This window comes from Acromyrmex echinatior, chromosome 2, assembly GCF_024713525.1.
Source record: "Acromyrmex echinatior isolate Ae372 chromosome 2, ASM2471352v2, whole genome shotgun sequence".
In the NCBI taxonomy this organism is placed as follows: domain Eukaryota; kingdom Metazoa; phylum Arthropoda; class Insecta; order Hymenoptera; family Formicidae; genus Acromyrmex; species Acromyrmex echinatior.
In genome coordinates, this window is record NC_141853.1 from 14,685,354 (window position 1) to 14,707,220 (window position 21,867).

The 21,867-nt window shown below is 31.3% G+C and overlaps 1 protein-coding gene across 9 annotated transcripts in view; it reads right to left on the bottom strand.

Annotated features, from left to right (window-relative positions):
- Antp (homeotic protein antennapedia) overlaps positions 1 to 21,867 on the bottom strand; it is a 219,082-nt gene that overhangs the window by 119,052 nt on the left and 78,163 nt on the right. For 3 of the 9 annotated variants that reach the window (XM_087403011.1, XM_087403012.1, XM_087403013.1), the window contains exon 2: positions 10,146 to 10,208. The exons of 4 other annotated variants lie outside the window; for them this stretch is intronic. The gene's annotated coding sequence lies outside the window, so the exon portion shown is untranslated. Of the gene's footprint in view, positions 1 to 289; positions 1,373 to 10,145; positions 10,209 to 11,077; positions 11,542 to 21,867 lie in introns of those variants that run through there. 2 more of the 9 variants (XM_011058043.2, XM_011058044.2) reach the window with 2 other exon arrangements.

The window sequence follows — 21,867 nt, forward strand, 5'->3', positions numbered from 1 at the left end:
TTTCTTAAGAGAGATGTTCAAAATAAAATATAGAGCAAAATTTTTAAAAAGATAATAGTGTTACGTGTATGTATAAAATAGGATATTAAATCTTGATCTAAATATTTACATAATTTGTCAATATTTATACTTACATATCAAATATATTAACTTACTATATCAAATATATTAAAACTTCTTATTAAAATAATATTTTATAAATAATTATTTTATATATATATATATATATATATATATATATATAGATAGATAAGATAATACATACAAATATCATATTGTGTCAACTTACCAATCGTTTGATTCTTCTCTTTTTAAGCAGCAGTTACTTTAAAATATTCAACATACACTTCAAGTTGAAAATAGTTTTTACAACAATTAACATTTTGACGTATTTAACTTTGTATTGTAATGGAGTGATAAGAATAACTTCGTCGTGTTAAGAAAATGCTAATAGATGAAACGGGAAATAGATAAGTAAACCGTGAATGATGAAGAAAAAGCTCATGTTGTTATTATACAATTGCTAATAACATACTGCTATTAATTAAAATATATTTATACGCAAACGATAATTTCTCCGATGCGATATACGAAACCAGTTTAAGTCATGGGTGGCCAGTTACAAATATCTTTCGCACGTGTGGATTTCTACACGAGAATAGACACAGTAAACGTCAAGAATTATTGACAGAATTATCATAAAATGTTTCGTACGATATTATGTATTATCAATGCCATTTGAATTATATATGTTTTAGAAATTATAATATAAATCTTGTAAAAATCTCTAACAAAAAATTTATTAGACTTGAAAAGGGAGAATTTTGTAGCACTGGAACCAGATAATATCGCAAAACAGATATATTAATTTTCACAAAATAAAAGTTGGACATCTATGGACGGAAGCGTAAGGCCACAATTATCCGAAATCACTGTGGAGCAGAAATTAGACACACAATGCAGTAATGGCATCCGGTTATTCATCTTCCTTGAAGCTGACAACGAAATAACGTAATTCGTAATTATCAATACAATGACAATACCCCTTTTTGGAAATTGCAACGAAACAGATATTATATTAAAGAGGAACGGAGCGATTGAGTAAGTTAACGGATCGAGACGCGCAGAAACACTGCCAGGATTATGAAGTGCGATGTTGATGGCAAGCAGCGCCGCTGAAGGAGGAAGGAGCGGGCGCGGAAAACACATCACGCGCACCTATACGACCTGCCGGATATCAGGAGATCCACAAGCATTCACGTCTACTTCGTCAGATATCATCGAGTATCAAAGTCTTGGAATATTTTATTTTATACCTGGAGAGAACTTTCTTTTAAAATTTACCCTGAAAATATAGTAGTTGTGGTACAATATAATATTTTAAAGATTTTTACCATGCACTTCAGTAAAATTAATCAAACTTATTTTATACTTTATCGTAATTTTATTACCGAATGAGAGAGATTTACATTAAAATTCTTCGAAATACAATGTTGTCCCACGACCATCATATTTTCAAGGTAAACTCTAAGAAAAATTCTCTCCGTGTAACGAAATTAATGAATAATTTTCATGACAGCTATTACACAAAATTCAAAAATATTAGGTCATTTAAAAAGTATCCGCGGTTTTTTGTTCAATTTTTGAATGAAAAACCACGGATACTTTTTAAATGACCCAATATCATCCACAATCATCCACAAAAATCTAAATACTACAATTTTTTTTTTGATTTTGTACAATTTTATATTAATTTGTTCTATAAAAATTCATCTTCAAAAATAATTATATTTTATAAAAACTCTTTCTTTATTTTTTATAAAAACTTTTTCATACAAATTCTAAAAGACATGCATACAATTATGCATATTAAAATTCTGTACAAATATTCTTTTGCCACATATCGATGAATAAATTATAGAGAGTTAAATTCCAGAAATAAAATTCGTAAAAAAAATTGTATTTAAATCCTCATCAAAGTTCGCTGTTAAATCTCGCGAAGCCATAACAGAATTGATGTTTGTAGATTTCCATATGTGCAGGTAGAAATCACCATGTAAAATCATGTAATATATCTATTTTAATTTTACTTTGTATTCTCTGAACATTTTTTAATAAGAAATTAACATCTCTCTAATAAAGAAGACAATAAAAAAATTATGATGTAACGCATCATGCAATTATACTAATAATATAAAAGACTTATATTATGTTTATATTATGTTTAATATCTTAAAAAACAAGACATAGCAAATAAAATAAATATAACAAATATGTTATAAACTCACAACTATTTCTCTTTCTGATATTTGAGAGAAAATAACTTTCTTGCCTATTACAATACCCGAATTGCGGCGCGTTTTTAGCAGTTCCGTAATTTTCATCGTAGACTATATATCTGCAATTACTTTGATGGCGAGGAAAGCTTTTAACGTAGCCCACCATGACCGCCGACGAACGAATCAAACATAGCTTACTAACATGTACGAAGCTACTAGCCATGTTGAGGAGGGAAGCCGAAGTAATACCTGGGACGTGGACGTAACGTAATGTATCGCCGCAGGAACAAGCGTGTTACAATGGTAACGCGTTCTGTCACGGTACGTGATATACTACATGATAATGTAGACTAGAAACGCCCATGCGTATAGTCGTAAGGACCGAAAAGACATTATCAGCGATATCTCTCTATTTCTTCAAATAGAAAAAAAGATAATATTATAAAAAAATTTATTTTATATTTAGTATTTCATATTTAATATTTTATAGCGTTTTTCAATTGATTATTTCAATAAATATGTATAATAATATAATTTATTAGGAAATTTAATAATTTGTCATATAACAAAAAATATTAAAAAATTTAAATAATGTACTAATAATATGAATCTAATATGTAAGACTACGATAAATGTTTAAACAATATAATGATAATCAATTTAAGTAGCAAACAAATTTAAACACGTTATGATTTTTATGATAGGAATTAGCAACATACTAATCTAAACAAATTAAAATGTATAATTTAAATGTATGTTTAATCAAAATGTTATTCAAATTAAACTCGTATTTAATTATTACAGATCTATTTTACTTTCTAATCACATACAATGAATAGTCCAATAAAGAATAAAATTATTCAATATTTTCATTTTGCATAGTTATATTATATAGAAAATTGATTAGTATATATATATATATATATCAATAAATATATTTCAATTATAATTTTTAGATTTCAGAAATTATCCAAAAATTTGAAGAAACAAATTACATCACAATTTAAATTCTCATCAAGATTTGACGTTAAGTCTCACAAAGAACAGAATCGATGTTTATGGATTTTCATCCACATGTGCAGGTCGAAATCGCCACGTGAAATCGTGTAGTTGATAGTAGCAATTACAAATCGCGTGATTTGTGGTCGTAACTCGTCGCGACGGCGGCGTCGTGACGCTCCCAGGTTACCTGCAGGTGGCCGGCACGAAGTTACCTTTGCCTTCAGCACGGCACTGCTTTTTGAATGACGGAATATTACATCGGGTTTCACATCCCCTCGCAAAATTAGTGATGTATTCGTTCAAAATGGCAAACTCCATCAGAACCTGGCAATTTGAAATATTTCAAATTGCAGTTTCTAAATTGGATTCGAAAAGTATTATGTTTGAACTTTTTTTAGATTTTTACTTTTGTGATATTTTATGTAGATCTCTGCAAACTTATCTTTAATTTTATAAAATATACAAACTTTTAATTGTGAAATAGATATTATAGACTAGCTATAATATTACAAATTTAAAGATTTTTTTCGTTTAACATTGAGAGAATAATGGGCGACGTTAAAAGGAAGTAGTTTTGTAATATTTCATTTCATCAATAATTTAAAAACGATCAGTGGAGCAGAGTCGACAATTCAACCAGCAGGAGTCGACACACACGTGGTGAATTTAGAAAGTCACGAACGGACTGCGACCATCGCCGACACTCAATTTATTTTCTGCCGCCGAACTGGTTCGGTCGCTAATTGAAAAGCGGACAAATTAACACAGTAAACGGATCGCTGCAATTTATAATACCACGTCTGCAACAATAGATAAACGAATGCAATACGAACGTCGAGGCATAGGTATATACAGATTATTAACGATGATGGATAAAGAGAATTGATTGATCGGAATTCGTGATTAAATTCGTAATATCTTTATTATATTTTCTCAACGTACGAGAAAATTGAAACAAATATTTTTATTTTTGAAAAATAGAGAAAAGAGGATCTCGATTTAGATCACGTTCAAATTTTCATTTTATTTTAATATTATGTCTCACATTAATTAGAAATCATATTAGGATTATCATTATATATATATATATATATATATATATATATTTGTGTATTATTATTCTTTTCATATATTACTTTCAATATTTCAAAGATATTTATGGAAGTTAAATCATATATTGAAAATGCGCTATCATTATGTAACAGATTTCGTATGTAGTAGATTATTACAGACATCTACTAAAGTGTAGAAATTTGCGCAATTTGAAATTAATGTATGATATAAGAAAAATGACTCGATACAGTTCGAAGAAATCATCCCTAAATTCTACAGATGTAGTAGAGCCAATGCGAGCTGTGTAACAAATACAAACGATTATTATCGAGCCCCATTTGAAGGGGAGACAATAATTATAATGATTATATTGGAGTTGGGTGGTACGCGCAGCCGTCGAGGAATAAATTACAGGTTTGCTTGCTGTGTGCGGTCGACATAGCACCATAGGTTCGTTCGATAGATGCGTATCACAGTGTTTCATGCGACAGAGAGCGCCACTGCAACTGCCGGTTTCCGCAATTTCTTATCGCTGCTAATATGGCCGTCATATGAATTAGAATTTCGAAACTCGACCTGATCCTTAAAAAATTAAAAAATCGTGCATTTGCCTCGCGGTGAAAGGTAGACAATTTGCGGATGGTGTCAAGGTTTATTATAATCTTTAAAGAAATTAGACATTATCGTACTTGGATCATAAAATGATTCATGAATAGTAATAGCTAATTAATAATTTCAGAAAAGCAATAATCTTATGTGTATGTAAATCAATTATTCATTTAAATCTAAATTATGGATGTTATAAAAGACAAGTTGTGTAAAATTTGATAGATAAAAACAACCACTTTTTATAAAAATTAGTTTACTAATTAATTATAAAAAATACTACAACGACATATAAAAGGCTAATAAGAGTCAGAAAAACTTAAAAAAATCTCCATTGTTCAACATAAGTATAATTAAAGATAGATATAATAAGCAAAAACTGTAGAAAATACAAAAGTTAAAGGCTAATTCTACAATGTGCTTTTTATTTTCTGTTTCTTGCTGTTTGTCTCTGTTTGTCTCTTGCCTTTTTGGTCAATAAGACAAGAGACGAACAGCAAGAAATAGAAAACAAAAAGCACATTGTAGAATTAGCCAAGACGCTACAAAATACAATTACATACATGTTTCGACCTTATATTTAAGTCCTCTTCAAATGTACAAAAAATGTTTTCAGCGCAGAAATAACATTATTTAAAAATTAAGAAAGCGACTGTTTCGTTTCATAATTAGATGAATGTTAGAATAGAGAAACGGAAAATTACTCGTCAAACGATTGGTTTGATCAAACGATTAGATTGACCGATTGCGAAAATTTCTTGTTGTTCTCAAAGTTCGACAATTGAGAAAATCCATGTCAATATTATAAAAAATCGTCAAATTTCGATGTCAAAAGAGAGTCAGTACGGTTGAATCCGTCGAGAACGTTAGACGTTTTTCTTTACTCTTTAATTTATATACTGACGTTAAAACACTTATAATTGTGATAATTTTTTACCTCTTTTGACATCGAAATTTGACGATTTTTTATAATATTAACATGGATTTTCTCAATTGTCAGATTCTGAGAATAAGAAATTTTCGCAATCGGTCAACCAATCGCTTGACTAGCAATTTTTTTTATTCTAACACTCATCTAATTATGAAACGAAACAGTCGCTTTCTTAATTTTTGAATAATGTTTTTTACTGCGCTAAAAAAATTTTTTGTATTAGGTGTTGGAATTAATTCGTAGCGTTTTACAAGTGATGGGAAGTACTTTCATTAATGTATTTTTTAATGCTCATGTGAAATAAATAACATTCTTTCATTAAAAAACGCTACGAATTAATTCCAACACCTAATACATTTGAAGAAAACCTAAATATAAGGTCAAAACAAGTAATTGTATTTTGTAGCGTTTTAACTTTTGTACAGTTTTTGTTTATTATATCTATCTTTAATTATACTTATGTTAAACAAACAATAGAAATTTTTTTAAGTTTTTCTGATTCTTATTAGCTTTTTATATCTCGTTGTAGTATTTTGAACATTAAGAGTCCTGTTATTTCAAGTTTTTTATTCTAATTATAAAAAATTAATTTGATGATTCTTTACAAAAAATAAGTATTGCTTGTATAGTGTTTTAAAAAATTATCATAATTGTTATCCCCTAGCTATAAAAGAAAAATTTACTGTGTAATGCCATTTAATAATGACCCGTATATTTCCATCCATTTTTATCTATTATCAATGAAATCATCACACATGATCTCATTAAAAAGAAGAGAATATTTTCATACAAAAATAGCTCTATTTTCGCTTTGCAATATTTATATGCATATTTTTTTGCAGTGTGCATCATTACAGATATATCTTATTTTTCATGATTTTTATCATTGTTTTTTTTCATATTTTTATATTTTAACTTTGTATAACATATGTACATTGTTAGATATCAAAGGAGTAATAGTAATCCAATCTCTTGAATTAAAAAAATAACATCTTGTTATCTTTAATTTCTATGTGTAAATGTAAATCAATTCATTTCTGTGATTAGTTTTAAAGTAACAACGTCCGTATTAACGTATGCACTTAGTGAACAATTAACTTAAATTTGAATCAAATTTAAACATTTCGTTCAACTCCATTGTTTTAGTTAAATTAACGAGATATTAAATAGGAGCAATAATAATTCAGAAACAATTAAAAATGATTTAAATTGAATATAATTTAACATTATGAATTTTACAGTTTGTAAGTTATTATTATTCTTCTCTTTTTCTATATTTGATGTTTCCGTATTCTTTCAGTATATGTTCAATTCTCCTTTTTCTTTTTCACAAAATGCTACATAATCCACTTCTTCATTCTCAATCTTGTTGCTCTTATCTTCTTTCGTCTATCTGTATCCTTCTTCACACTTTCCTTGTTTGTGACACTATCTTTCTCCTTCATTCCTTTCTTTCTTTGCAAGGCGTACCGAGTACAGCGATACATGCGATTTTCTTCTCCTTGTCTTCTTTCTTATTCCTCTTTTCATTGCAATGAAGATTGTCGCGCGATTAGTGTAGGTTCCGATGTCATGTGGCAGATGCATTACCCTCGTGCCTTGGACCGCATTATGTGTATCCGCGATGTATGCATATCTACCGTGGCTTATACGGGCACCGTTTATATATGGTAACGTTGTAAGTGTATAATCGCCGATCGCATTTGCTTGCACTTTGTGTCAAGCATGGCACCTTGCATGTCACCAAGCATCAATGTGACATATCCTGTGTAAACGAAGTGATCTGTGACATGTAACATGTGGTTTCGAGCGATAAATACCATCATTATCACAATTGTCTATGCTGAGTATAACGTTAGATCTATTAAAGTAATTGATCTCATAGTACTCTTTCAAATTATAAGGTTTGTTGTATGAAAATATAATAATTTTTAGTAATTGTAGTATACTTTTAAAATAAAATATAGTGTTCTATAACTGGTGCTACAACCGAAAAGTAATTTTATGTGAAAAAATAAGTCGAGAATGTAAAAATTTTTTCATATAAAGTTTTACTGTCGAAAAATTTATTTTAAATCTTTAAATACTTGTCAAATAATGTGCACTATGCATGCATAATGTTAACTATGTCTCGGAAAAATGTATTCAATAGAATGGGCAATATTTTCAATAAGGTAATAAAATTCATCGTGCATTAATATCCTGGTTTTGCGTTGTCAACCCAATACAATAAAAATAAGCAGAAATAATTTTCTGCAATAAGGCTCACGTCAAGACATAATTTAAATATCTGTTGAATGTACACACGTATTCAACAAATATTTAAAGCCAATTTCCCAGAAAACACAGAATCTATGAAAAAATTTTATTCTACGTTTTCAATTTATTTTTTCGTGTAGAATCATCTCTTTCCCGATTTTCCCATTAGTTATGAAACCTGTACTTTTATTAATTATTTTACTGTAGATACTGCAACGCATAATGAAATTATTAAATACATGTAATATTTAGAAAAAAAAGGAGGTGCATTTTTTGAAAAAAACTCTATTACGAGTTTTATTCTTTAAAGAGCGAAGATACTAAATCAGACAACATAAAACATTCCGGGAGCTGTGTTCAGAACTGTCCATGTCTGTCCCTTTCCTCGCGTTTGGTCCATTCAATTCAAATTTTCCTGGCATGCCAAATCAATTCGATTAACGGACAAGACAGAACATTTCTGACCCTCTAAATGAGTTGAAAAATTATGATACAATATTGAGTTCTTAATATAATTTTTATGATATGCTATTTAATCAAATTTATTATCCGCATGTTAATTGTAGAAAAATATATTTTGTATATTTCTCTTTTATTGTAAAATATAAAATTTTACATAAATATGAAAGTGTCAACTAAAAAGTATCAATAGAACTGCAGAATAATGCACCGGTTTCGTGGATCCGACTATTCGATGATTCACTGTTGCTCGTTATTCATATAGCTTTTTACTTTAATCATATTAATGAAGCATTTAATCTTACTGCGTGTTTTACGTGCCGCTGGGTGTGTGGGCTTATCCTGATTCTGTTGCTGACGAGGATTTCTCAGCACTGCTTTTGTAAGCATCTTTCTAACCTTCAGTCGCATTCACTGTATCTCTTCTTCTTAGTCTCTTATTTTTTGATTTTTTTCTTGTTCTGATTATTATCTGACTGTTTTATTTTTCATCTTCCAACAGTGTGCGCTAATAAGTCTCCTTTAAACCTCCATTTACACTTTTGCTACATGATACCTGTATACTCAAATCATCAACTGCTCGGATACCATTATAATGATAAATTGTAGATAGTATAATATAATACTTATAATAAGTACTTATGTTTTCTCTCTCAATGATATATTTATGTGCATGAAATTATAATATAGAAAATAATCGAACTTGTGTATGACTCTTTTATATCACTGTGTTCTCTGCTTACAATCTTCAATAAAAATTTCAGATTTTTATAATAAAATATATTTTTAATGACTATCTTAACTGAAATAACCGACTTATTACACATAAATATGATAAACAATGATATTTTTAACTTTCATATTTTCCTATGCTTTTTAATACGTTATCCATTTAGCATCCCAACTCATATAAATAAATTCATTTTAAAATGATGAGTTTAATTTTTATATAGAAATATAATTTTAGTTTTAATCTTATACAATAAAGATTATAGTGCAAAAAGATTTTGATCTTTTTATAATGTTTATCATATTGTTATATTTGAGCTTCCCGTTTATGAATTCACTCACGAAAAAAATATTCTCGTATTAGCGTAAAAATAAAGAACTGATTAAAAAAATTAATAATTTAACATAGAAGTAATACATCACACAAAATGCTATACAATGCAAAATTAATAGATAATTATAAGAATCGTTTCCAACATGCCGAAAAGTCACACTAGAATTAGTTTTCAAGATATCTTCTGGTTTATCATCTGATAGTTGTAGAAACTATCTTTTTGCTTCGATTGCTCTGTATCGATCGAGCATAGCGGATATGTAACAGGATATAGGGACATACAGGGACGTATAAACATCAGGAGACACAATAGTGTTTCGGGTGTCATGTCATTATTTAGTACACGCGTATGCATAATAGAATTTAAATATAAATAAATATTCTAGAGAAAAGCAGGAAATAAAAATATAAGATTATAATTAATTCTACTCGCAATTACTTCATTCGCAAACAAAAAAATTTGATAAAAAATTATGATAAATAAGTTGCTTACATTATACCAAGCAAGTTGCATGGGCATGCTTCACGAGGCTCGAGGCGTTGCAACGTCACTTACCTGAAACAATAAATTACATCTTGTTATATATAGATTGTACGCATATATATATACATGTATGTGTTGTATTAATACGTTGCTTAATTCTGTATTTTTTTATATATCCTAAATATCAATCTTATAAACACTCATAGGGCGGTATTCATAATCCACTCTTATTTCAAGACTGTCTTAAATAATCTCTTAAGATGCTACAGCCCTCTGATTGATTCGTGACTTCGTAAGACTGTACTTAAGACGTCTTGAATATAAGATCTGATTATGAATACCAATCATAGTCTGCTATTTTCGAAATTAGATATCGATGCAAATATTTTATCAATTAAATTATATAAAAAATATATTTTATTTAATTATTTTGTATTTAAATATCATTATAAGATTCATGTATAAAATTTATTTGAACTTGACAGTTGTTTCAATAAAATATAATGACATTACATACACTAATAGAACTCCGTTTATTCGAACATGTAATGAGACAAGAAAATAGTATAATTCTGATAATCAAATAATTCGGATAATAGAGGTTCTCTAGTTCTCCCCTTTACCAGAACTTATTAAAACTTAGATAATAGGAGCGATGTTTAGAAAACTGAAGTAGAGCACGTTACGTAGTATTCAAACAACATGTAAATCTTATTGTCCGAACTATGATGGTTCCAATTCAGGTAATAAGAATTCACAATTAGCTACGAATATATTCCAAACGACACGAAATAAACTTGTTTGTGAAAAGGAATATAGATAAACAGAGTTCTATTTTTTTTATTAATAATTGTAATTAAATGTTATGATAAAAAATACAATATATGTATAATTATATGATTAATTAATAGATAATTAAAAAAATCATCAAAATCATTTACCGGTTGAAAACGTTCATCCAAATATACACGCGATAAGATCACGGCATAATAATAACAATATCTGAAGCACGGTCCAACATCTTTACATTTTTATTAGCTGATACTCGATATTCGGGCGCACATTTATTGGTTTTAATCGACACGTGGTGTCATCCACTGAACACTTCGCTATCCCCAAATATACCCACAGGATAACGCGCACAGTTAGACACCATCAAAATCTAAATATTTCTCAAATTTGAACCACGTTCACTAATTCGAAATTTTCGCGGGGTTTCATTTAATCAATAATTATAGATAATGACACGAATTTGTGACGTAATACAATCGGCGCGACTCGCAGCAGAATAATTGCAGGCGGAAGATGTATACAAAAGAGGCAGGGGGAGTAAAAAAAGAAAAAAAAGGAGCGGCACGCGAGACAGAGTGGAGACACCATATAAACCTTTCAGGCCGCAAGCCACCACATAAATATAATAGAGAAGGTAAGGCCTCGTGATGGTCGGCCGGCATTGCCCGCCGAACCGTCACGGACTCAGCACGTCGTACAGGAAGGGGGAGATTTGCGCGGGGTGGGGTGAGATGGGTGGACGTGTCAGAGACAAAGTGGAGGCCGCGCGGGGTCGAAGGGGGGCATTGGAGGCCGACTCCTCTCTCTACACCGCGCAATACACGGCGGCGTGAAACACGGGGAAACGGCACGAATGATCGATGGGATTCTGCGCCGTTGCGGGCATGGCATAGAGGTATACATACCCCCACTATTCTCAACACTCACACATAAGAAAAACAGTGGGGACCCAACCCCCCCCCACCCCCTCTTTCTTGGACATGACAGGCGTGTGCTACGCCGCCTGGTGGGCACGGTGCACGTGGTTTTCCCGTGAGAAGTTTTAAGCATAATCTCATAGATGGCGCGCCATACGTTCGACGCCAGAAGCGCCATCCTACAGCGAATTGATGAACATTGTTCACATAAAACAAATCAAGATCGAAAGACCGATATGTCGGCAAAAATGAAAGATATCACATGTCTGTAACATAAATTGTATAATACAATGAAATAGTATAGTATAATAAGAAAAGATTAATAAAATAATTAATATATTCGTTAATAGATCTACATACAGGAAAAGGAATACTCTAAAAAGAATTAGTAAACAAATTTAAGAAATACATTTATATACAGGGTGTCTTACAATTACCGCGTTTCCTCTTAAGAACGTATCCTTGAGGTAATTTTGAGACGAAAATTCTAATACAAAAATGTCGAGGTTATAATATTTTTGAATTATGATTGGTTAAAGATAGTTTATAATTCAAAAACTATTACAGCCTCAATATTTTCGTATAAGATCTTAGAAAAGAATCCAGTTCAAAAGAAAGAAATGATAATAGAAGCTGTAAAAGTAAAATGGTTCTTTTCTTATAAACATTTAAAGTTAGCTTATAATTGAAAAAATTATTGTAGTTTCGATATTTTCACGTATTAAGATTTTTGTCTCAAAATTACCTCAAGAATACTTTAAGAGGAAATGCGATAATTGTGAGACAACCTGTATAATATTTATTGCTACACTCTTCTATCTATTAAAAAAAGGCACAAATATTTTTTTATTACCTTAGAAAATTAGATAATTATTTTTGTACTTTTAAAAATTTAAGACATTTTAAATTAAACTTGAAAACCAATAAAAAACATACTAAAAAAATATTTCATTTCATAAGAAGCTATCTTAATATTTTTAAAAACGAAAGTGTTTTTATGTATAGTGATACATAATTCTTATATAGAGCAAAATATATTTTAAAATGTTTATCTAATGAAATTTAAATCATGTTCAAGAAATAAATTAATATAGGTGAGTAATATGTAGATAAATTAGTTAACGAGATTATTGATTTGTAAAAAGAAATTGATTTATACGAAGTTTGTTTGGCGCTATATATTTCATAAAGTTTTTGAAATTTAAATAATTCGTACTGACTTATAAATATTAATATGTTTACGCAATGCATAATTTGTTATTTGTTGATGCATGTCACAACACGTCAACTTAATTGTCGTATTGTCAAATCGTTCACGATCGGCCACTGTGCATGCGTGAAGTAATGCAGTTACCTCCCGGCTAGAAATGATAGGCTTAGGTGATTTGTTGAAACCTCAAGGTGAAACTTAGTTACGCGACACCTCACGCGCACGTGCCCATAAACTGAGAACGCGTGAAGCATTCGTGAAATGCAACCATCAGACCACCCATACATTGCCCCTTCTACACGCCCATTGATGTGAGTATTGTTTTCATGATCGCATATACAGATAAAAATTTTTGAATGAAAGAAAACAACTCAGTCAATAAGGAAAACATATAATAATATGATATTAAAATGAATAAGCATATAATTCTATTTAAAATTATAATAGTAATGTGATGTGATGAAAAAAAAAATGATTATAAAAATTTAGTCTGTCAAACAGTAATATATATACAGATACGACATATGGTATATGTACAATGGTTGAAGTATTTTATGCATTTTTTAATATATATAATATAAAAAATATTAATGATATTAAAAGCAATGTATTATTTATCTGTCGGACATCTCGGATATTCTTCAATATAAAAATAAAAAATCAGACACTGCGTGAAATGTTTTAGGAAACATAAGCATCATATAATTAGTCGCATTTGGCTTCACAGCGGGTATCGCTCCTCCAAGGGTATTGTACTTTATATCACGAAAGTAGCGCGAAGCACGGTAAAGCAATTGATCAATATAGCGCCAACAATCCCTTGTAGCTACCCCTCTGCAGCTTCCAAGCTCCGTCTGCCCCTACCTCCACCTTCTTTCGTCCAAGTCCCAACGGTGCGGAGAGAACGCACCCCCATAACAAGTTTCTTACTCATCTTTTTCGTTCAATAACTCTCCATCCAAGATGGCCACCGCGGTCGTCCCTCATTGGCTGGGGGAAGGGTCGCAGGGGTCTGTACGGGGTTTGGGTGGTTGACCCGTAGTGGTGCGGTGCGGGGCGCAGGACGGGGTTGGAAGCAGTGACGCTATCTATCTTCCGTTGCCTTGGCTCGGCGTAACATAAGGCAAGATAAATTGCGGGATCTCCCGGGTTCTTGAACCTTTCTGGCAAATTGCATAAGAATATCCACCCTCCACCCCACAGGATGCCTCTTCTCTGCTCCTCCCCTCTGACTGCCCCCGCGGCTCCAATGGAATTGGAATTAACTCGAATAAATCACCTCCGCGCGGCTCTGTACGGATACGCAAAAGCTTCGGCCGTGTTTCCGCTCCACGAAGTTAAAATTTCTTTTAGTACAATACAATGTTATAGTATTACAAACATTCATATTTTTAAAACCTTTATAATAAAAATGAGATAAAATATGAGTGCTTCATTAAAAAAAAAAACAACAAATTATTTATTTAAATATTATAACATTTTTCTATTTTATACAACAGTTATAATAAGAGTTTATTTTAATAAAAATTTTATAAAAATTTTTTAGAAGCAATCAATAATTATTCTATTAATTAAGAAAGTACTAAGAATTATAATATCGGTTTTAAGAAAGCGCATTGTTACTTCAATTAATTTTATCATAAATTTTTTCCTATTATTTTATTACAAATTTTTTTAATTAATGTAATATATATATTAAAATTTTTTAATGTCCTCTTGATGGCCAAGAATCATTATCTACATAGTAAATATGAAGGCATCGCATAAGTTGAAGATCAAAATATTAATTGTTAGACTTAGAAAGTCTATAAAATATTGCTGACATCGATATTTGTGCGAAAATAAACGAAATAGAAAACAATATAATAAAAGGAATATATATACATATATATATTCCTAAAGTATATTTATATTAGAAATTAAGTATTTTTAGGTAAAATGCTTCGTATATCATTACTTCATGTATAATTAAAATTACATTTGACTGATTGATAATTGAAATATGTAAATGATATCTAAAAAGTTAAACATATAATTAAAAAAGAAATAACAAATTATTTATTCTGATTATTAAATGATTATAAAATAGTGTTTTAAAAAAATTCATAATTTTTAAATTAATAGATTAAATAAATATCTGAAACGATATGTTCGATCCAAAAATATCTTCAATGTATGTAGACTGTAAACACATATATAACACTACACTATTGTATGTATGCGCGCGCATATCATGGCCGATTGATCAGAAGAACGTATCTGTTGCATAAATTTGATAGAAGTAATTTAATTTATACAATATCATATATTCAGAGATTTATTTCTCAAGTTTTACTTTCGAAATCTCATGTAGCTACTTTTTTTGTTAGTAAATATCACGTAAAAGATAATAAGTATACAACATATATTATTCGTAAATTACATGGTGTACAAAATTATTCAAAGTGTACTGATAAGAAACGACAGGCACGAGCCAGCGTATAAACTAAAACCGCCTCTTCAGTCAATATCCTACAGTTTATCTCGAACTATTATCTACTTCATTTGTCACAATTACGGGGCTCGTAACCCTTTTGCGCGCATGCTTGTTGCGATATCTCGATCGCATGCCATCAGCATGACAGTTCCCCTCTTACTCAGACAGAGAACCGAAGAGGGGAAGTGGCTGGTTATCATTGCCTGCCGGCTGGCTGGAGTAGCTGGCTGGTTAACTCTCTGTATCGCTTTCCGTATATTGCGGCAGGTCAGTAAATCCGAAAACGAGCTTTACGATTTGTTTACTCCGTACTGGGTTATGGGACCCGGTTATATAGCCGTAGGTATGCGCGTGCTATGTGATCGCGGCCATAAACGCGTCTGTTATGCGCTCGTAAACCGTGAGAGCCCCACTCAGCGTTCAGTACTATAGCGGTGTTTCCCCTTCTGCGGTCGAGCCTCGTAAAACACTTGTTTTACGATTGCTGCCTATCGTTGACGATGCTGCCACCGTTCACGTGGTGAAAGTATTCAATGTGTTATCTGGATAGTCATTCTATCCCGTTTCTCGATCCCTTTCTCTTTCCGCTTTCATGCTCAATCGGTTCTGAAGGGCATCGACATACATACGCTTGACCTTGATGATGGGCAAGGCTATTAGGTCAACCTTTATTGTGTATGTCTATAATATGGTGAAAATTTTATATAAAAATTCAATTTCGTTAAAAAAATAGATTTACGTATCTTGTTAATATATTAAATATTTTTTATAAATCAACGAATAAATTGAAAATCGATTCTTTTTATTAACTAAAGATGCATTAAAACAAAGAAAAGTTAAATAAAATAATTTCTTTGAGTGGACATAATCATTGCATGTGCCAAGAGCTTCCTCTCGTAAATAGAGTTGCATCTTACTAAGATTATTTCGTACCATCGTCTATTTTAGCTATCGTCTGGCACAGAATTCTCATTGATACATCAAGCCTACTAATTCATCTCGTATGTTCCGTACAAACATGCAAATCGCATGGTGGAGTAATAGTTTCGTGTCACGATCAGTGCGCCTCTAGCGGTCGACATTTTATCGACGACTGCTCTATCGGTGATGACGCCACGCTTCTACGTCACAAGGTTGACGTCATCAACGATATAGAGAAGGAGCGACGACAGAGTGGATGTGACGTAACTGGATCTAGAGGGAGAGAAAGAGACAGGTTGCGCCAGCCATGCTGCTGTAGGTAGGGGAAGGAAGAAAAGGGAGCCATTATAGAAGGGGCGCGACTAGGCTGAATCCTCCCCACCGGCCTGGTCGGCCCACCGAGGAAACAGCTGTCAGCTGCGTGGAGTTGCGGACCCGCAACTCTCACCCACCAACCCTCCTACATTCTATTCTATGTGCATGTGTGCGTTGGTACATGTGTCCCGTGTCCCAACCTAAACTCATCCAGGCACAGAATCAGCCGGGCTGCCACCCACCCCTGATGTTAAAATATTCTGGTGGGCGAGCGAGCGCGCGCGGAACGGGAATAGCCCGGGAGAATTATGGCCGCCTCCGAGAATCAAATAACTCTTTAATCCGCGGGCGCGTGTACGTTGCTCACGCTTCTTTCTACCGTATGTCGTTTGTCTCACTTCCGCTCTTTTGCGCACGTTGTAATTTTCTCCTCCGTGTCATTGATCCGATTACTCACGATCGGTGACATATTAACACTTATTTACGTCAAATTATTAATTCGATTTTTGAAACAAAGAAATTTAGCTCTTAATGTTTTGGTAAAACAAATATATATTTATACCAAAGAATAATAAAAAATGTATAATTAAATATATAATTAAATAAAAAATAAATAATTAGCTCTATTAAAATAATATCCATATATGATATATCAAACTAATTTTTTATTTAAAATTAAAATGCAAAAAAGAATTTGCAAAAGTAGAAAAATTTATATATATTCCCAGAATTCTTATTAAATAATTTAATTAATTAATATTGATGTAATTTAAATAGAGAAATTAGATAGTTTGTTACATTAGATAATATATCCAGTAAATCTTAAAATTATATTTCATAAAAGTAATTCGCATTTTAAATCAAATAATTTATTTCGATATATGTAAAAAGCGAACAAAAGAGAGAGAGAGAGAGAGAGAGAGAGAATGAGTGAGATAAAAAATTCCGATTCAATTTAAAGTTGCAAAGTTAACAAATTCTACCATATTTGTTAGATAAGAATTTTGTTGTGTAATGATACACTCAAACGTAATTAAAGTACACGATGTATTTTTTTTCTCGTTTATGTGGAAATCACGAATAACAATACATCCTTCATGGCGTGTACGCACGCAGATTAAATATCGGATAATCGTTTACGTATAAGAACACACGCGTTTGCAAAGGGCGCTAGGAAAATATATCGTTCCGCTAATTTGTTCTTCGTGAGCAAATCCATTATTAGGCGGAACACGAACTTTTGCGACTAATTGTAAGTTAACGTGTGCACGCTTGAGCGACTATTACAGAAACTTGTATCAAACAAGTATGTATGTATGCGGAAGCATACATACATAAGAAAATTATACTATTATGCCAAATAATAGAATTAAATTTGACATACAAAAAATATGTTTTCTCATGGAACATTTTTTTCATGGAAAAAATTTTTTTAATCGTGTTACGATTAAAATATATGTGCAAACGTAGAAGATATTTGAATAAGAAGCTTCAGAAACATAAGAAAAATATATAAATAATCTCTCATATATTCTTCTCTATTACAGGGTGGGCCATCTATTGGTACGTTTTTAAAAATGCGATCAAATGAGCATACATTGATATTTTTTATTAATTTTTTTTTTGTTGTGAAGCTAAAAGTATCCGCGTCAAGAATGAAAAACGATTTCGTTCATGTGGCTCCCTCTACTGGCCTTACAGTATGCCATTCGGTCACCCCAATTATTAATGACATTTTGGACTACCTCGGCGCCAATTTCACTCAAAACAGTCGTAATATAATGTCATCCACTAACATCCCTTTCTCACGAACTTTCCTCACCAATTTGCGTATAGCTCCTTCGGTGGGTGCTCTATCACGACCCATATTTCTTTTCAAAATTCGTACAGTTTCGGCGACACAGCACTGACTTTGAAAATAAGTTTTTAAAATTTCAAAACGCTCTTCAAGAGAAAACATGTTGTTTCGTGCCGCGGACGGTATGACTAATAAACTGTCAAAATTTCGGGTCTGTAGCTCGTTCGGTGTTGCCATACGACGAAATTCAAAAACGTACCAATAGATGGCCCACCCTGTACAATAAAAATTTTAATATAAATTTACGTTGAATATAAAAAGATTTTGATAAAAATATTTGTAACTTAATTTTGAATCATTTCTGAATACAGAAAATAGATCTTTTGAAGATGCGTATTAAGCCGCAGCGCAAGAACAGTAAAAAGAGACGGTATTTCAGGATTTATTACATAGTTATAAAATGTAGCACAAAAAAGTTGTTATTTAAGGACCAATAAGTCCTAGAATTAAAAGGCAAAAAAATGTTCTGAAAAGGACATTCTTCAGGAAAGGTCTCTTCTCAAGATTTAAGACGGAAACACACCACAACTTAAACTGTAAAACCATTCAGTTTTAATTTTTTTTCGCTTGTAAACATGTGTAAGAGGCAGAAAACCAACGTAAAAAAAATCAATGTTATATATATGTGACAAAATATTTTTACGCTATTCAATATGAAATGTCCGATTCTTGAAGAGTGTATTTATATTATTTTTTTTTTATTGATTACATTTATTTCTTAAATCTTATTGATTAATATAAATAATAATTTTAAAATTTAATAAAAAAAATCTTGTTTAAATTTGATAAGATTGTTTCGTGACCATTGGTCTCTCCAAGGTCGAGCAAGTACATAGTCATAAGTGGACATGGACAACAGTCGGTCATTGATGGGGCTATAAATCGGCCGCGGCGGGTGACGTTTTTTGTCTGTATCGGAGATACCGGACAGAAAAAGGCGAAGAAGAAAAAAAAGGCGTCGTAGCAAAAAACTCCAACGTTCAGCTTGTTATAAGCGGTCCTCGGTTAGCAGGACGCCAAGCAATAGGAAGACATGAAACCTAAAGGGGACCGAAGAAAGGAGAGAGGGACTAGAGGGAGATCCAGAAGGAACAATGCCTAAAGTCACCTGGAAGAATGTGGTCCGTCGGGCTACGAAAACGAACGGACTCACTCTGGCTATCCCTCCAGTAGAAGATCATCGATAGTCTTTGCAATTCTTTTCTACTAGCGACAGATATAAAAGAAAATTCAATACGTCACTTAATGTTACGATTTGTTAGTTAGAAATCCGGTTTAATTTCATGAAAATTGAAAAGTTCCATAAGTTTTTGGAAGTTTTTCAAATAAGTATTGGATGTATTTATAAAATATAATACTCGAATAATCATACTTTATATTGCGCGCACATATTTCAAATAATCATAATTAAAAGAAACAATACGAATATTATTAAAATGAATATTATTGATATTAATGTTTGAGATATATTATTTTCCTTTTTTATGTCTCCAAAAAAATCAATGCTATGAAACGAATCTCGTCTACTAATTGGTTCATAGTAATTATATGTGTTTTTAATAAATTCACGCTTAATCTTCATATGTACGTTAATGTCAGCGAGCATTGTAATTCTTACGAAGCACTTTCACTTTATAATCAATATCATTATGTCCTTATTAATGACAGTGAATGACAAACAAATATAGATAAAAGAAATATAAAATTCGGAAAAAAACTGAACATAAAACTGCGAGCAACGCTGCTATGAAGGCTTATATTATCAATATATGTATAATCGTATAGATATAATCTGATGATTTATTACTAAATGCTATTGCTAAATTTATATTGAATATTTTATGTGCATAAACGGATCATAAAAATAAAGTACAAATAAAATAAAAATAAAAATGCTGTTATGAAAATATTTTTATGTTACTTTTCAATAAATACAAAAATTATATTTCTTTAAAGATTACGCGAAAAAAAAAAATATATATATATATATACACACACGTCTTTAATAATTTAATCAACGTTTTTAAGAAACAATTGTATTAAGATATTATATGTACGCATATTATATATGTATATACAGGGTGATCAAAAAGCATTTAGCATTTATATATGGTAGATAGTATATAAATCATACTAAATAAAAAAGTATACAAAATTATTTATATCTCAGAAAGATTGGACTTTCGATTTATGTTTACTAAGACTTTTTTATTTAATATAATTTGTACTATACAAATGCTATATGGTTTATTTCATGATAATTCACTGTAATTATAGTAACATTTTTTGTTCGTACTAGCAGAGACTTATACTCCATAATTATTTTTAAACAGAATTCCGGCTGCAATTTTTTTAATTATGGGTTTTTAGTATAAAACGTTCAATATTCTTTTATTTTTATAAAAAATCGTAGAATTATTTAAAAAAAATGCTACTGCAATGTCATTTCTTTCATATTACTTATAATGTGTTAACTTCGCGGATACCCAAAAATGGGATCCATACATGCAATAGGTATGTAATTTGAAATGAAAATTCCAATAATTACCGTTTTAATAAATTTTAAATACAGAATACACTTTAAATGATAAAAAAAACCATTCAGCATTTATATGAAGATAGATGGTAGCACTGTATATTTTTTGCACAAATGTTAGTAATTTAAAAAATTATACTACAATATTTTTGTGCGTAGAGTATATTTATTTCTGAAATGAACTCCGACAAACACTTTTGCTAGCGAACAAATAATTTATCACGATACGGTTTGCCAGCTGCAAAAAGAAATTGCTTTTCTTTCGATTTTTCGCGCGTTTTTCTTATAACGCAACTTTGCTGTGATGCCCGGCCCCACCCCTTCCTTGTCGCCGAGAAAGTTTCCGCCGGTTGCGCAGCCGGCGCCTATGAGCACTCGCAGATAGGAAAAAGCGAGGTGGGTGGCTGTAAGACGGAGAAGAAGGAGGTGGTGGAGGAACGCGAATAATAAAAATCGGCCTCATAACTCACACCATGTGCCTCAGCGTGGGGTGGAAGAAAAGCAGAAGGGAGTGGGAGGGTTGTCTGAGCTTCTTATCTCAACGCTGGGGTGACATTAGCGCTACTACAGCAATTCTCTCTATGCTGCTCTTCAAGGCGCAATGTCTTCATTCACTGTTCTTATCGATGTTATAAAATGGGGATAAAATGCGAATATTAATAATGATACACATTTATGTATATCAATAGAAAAAAAGATTTATTCA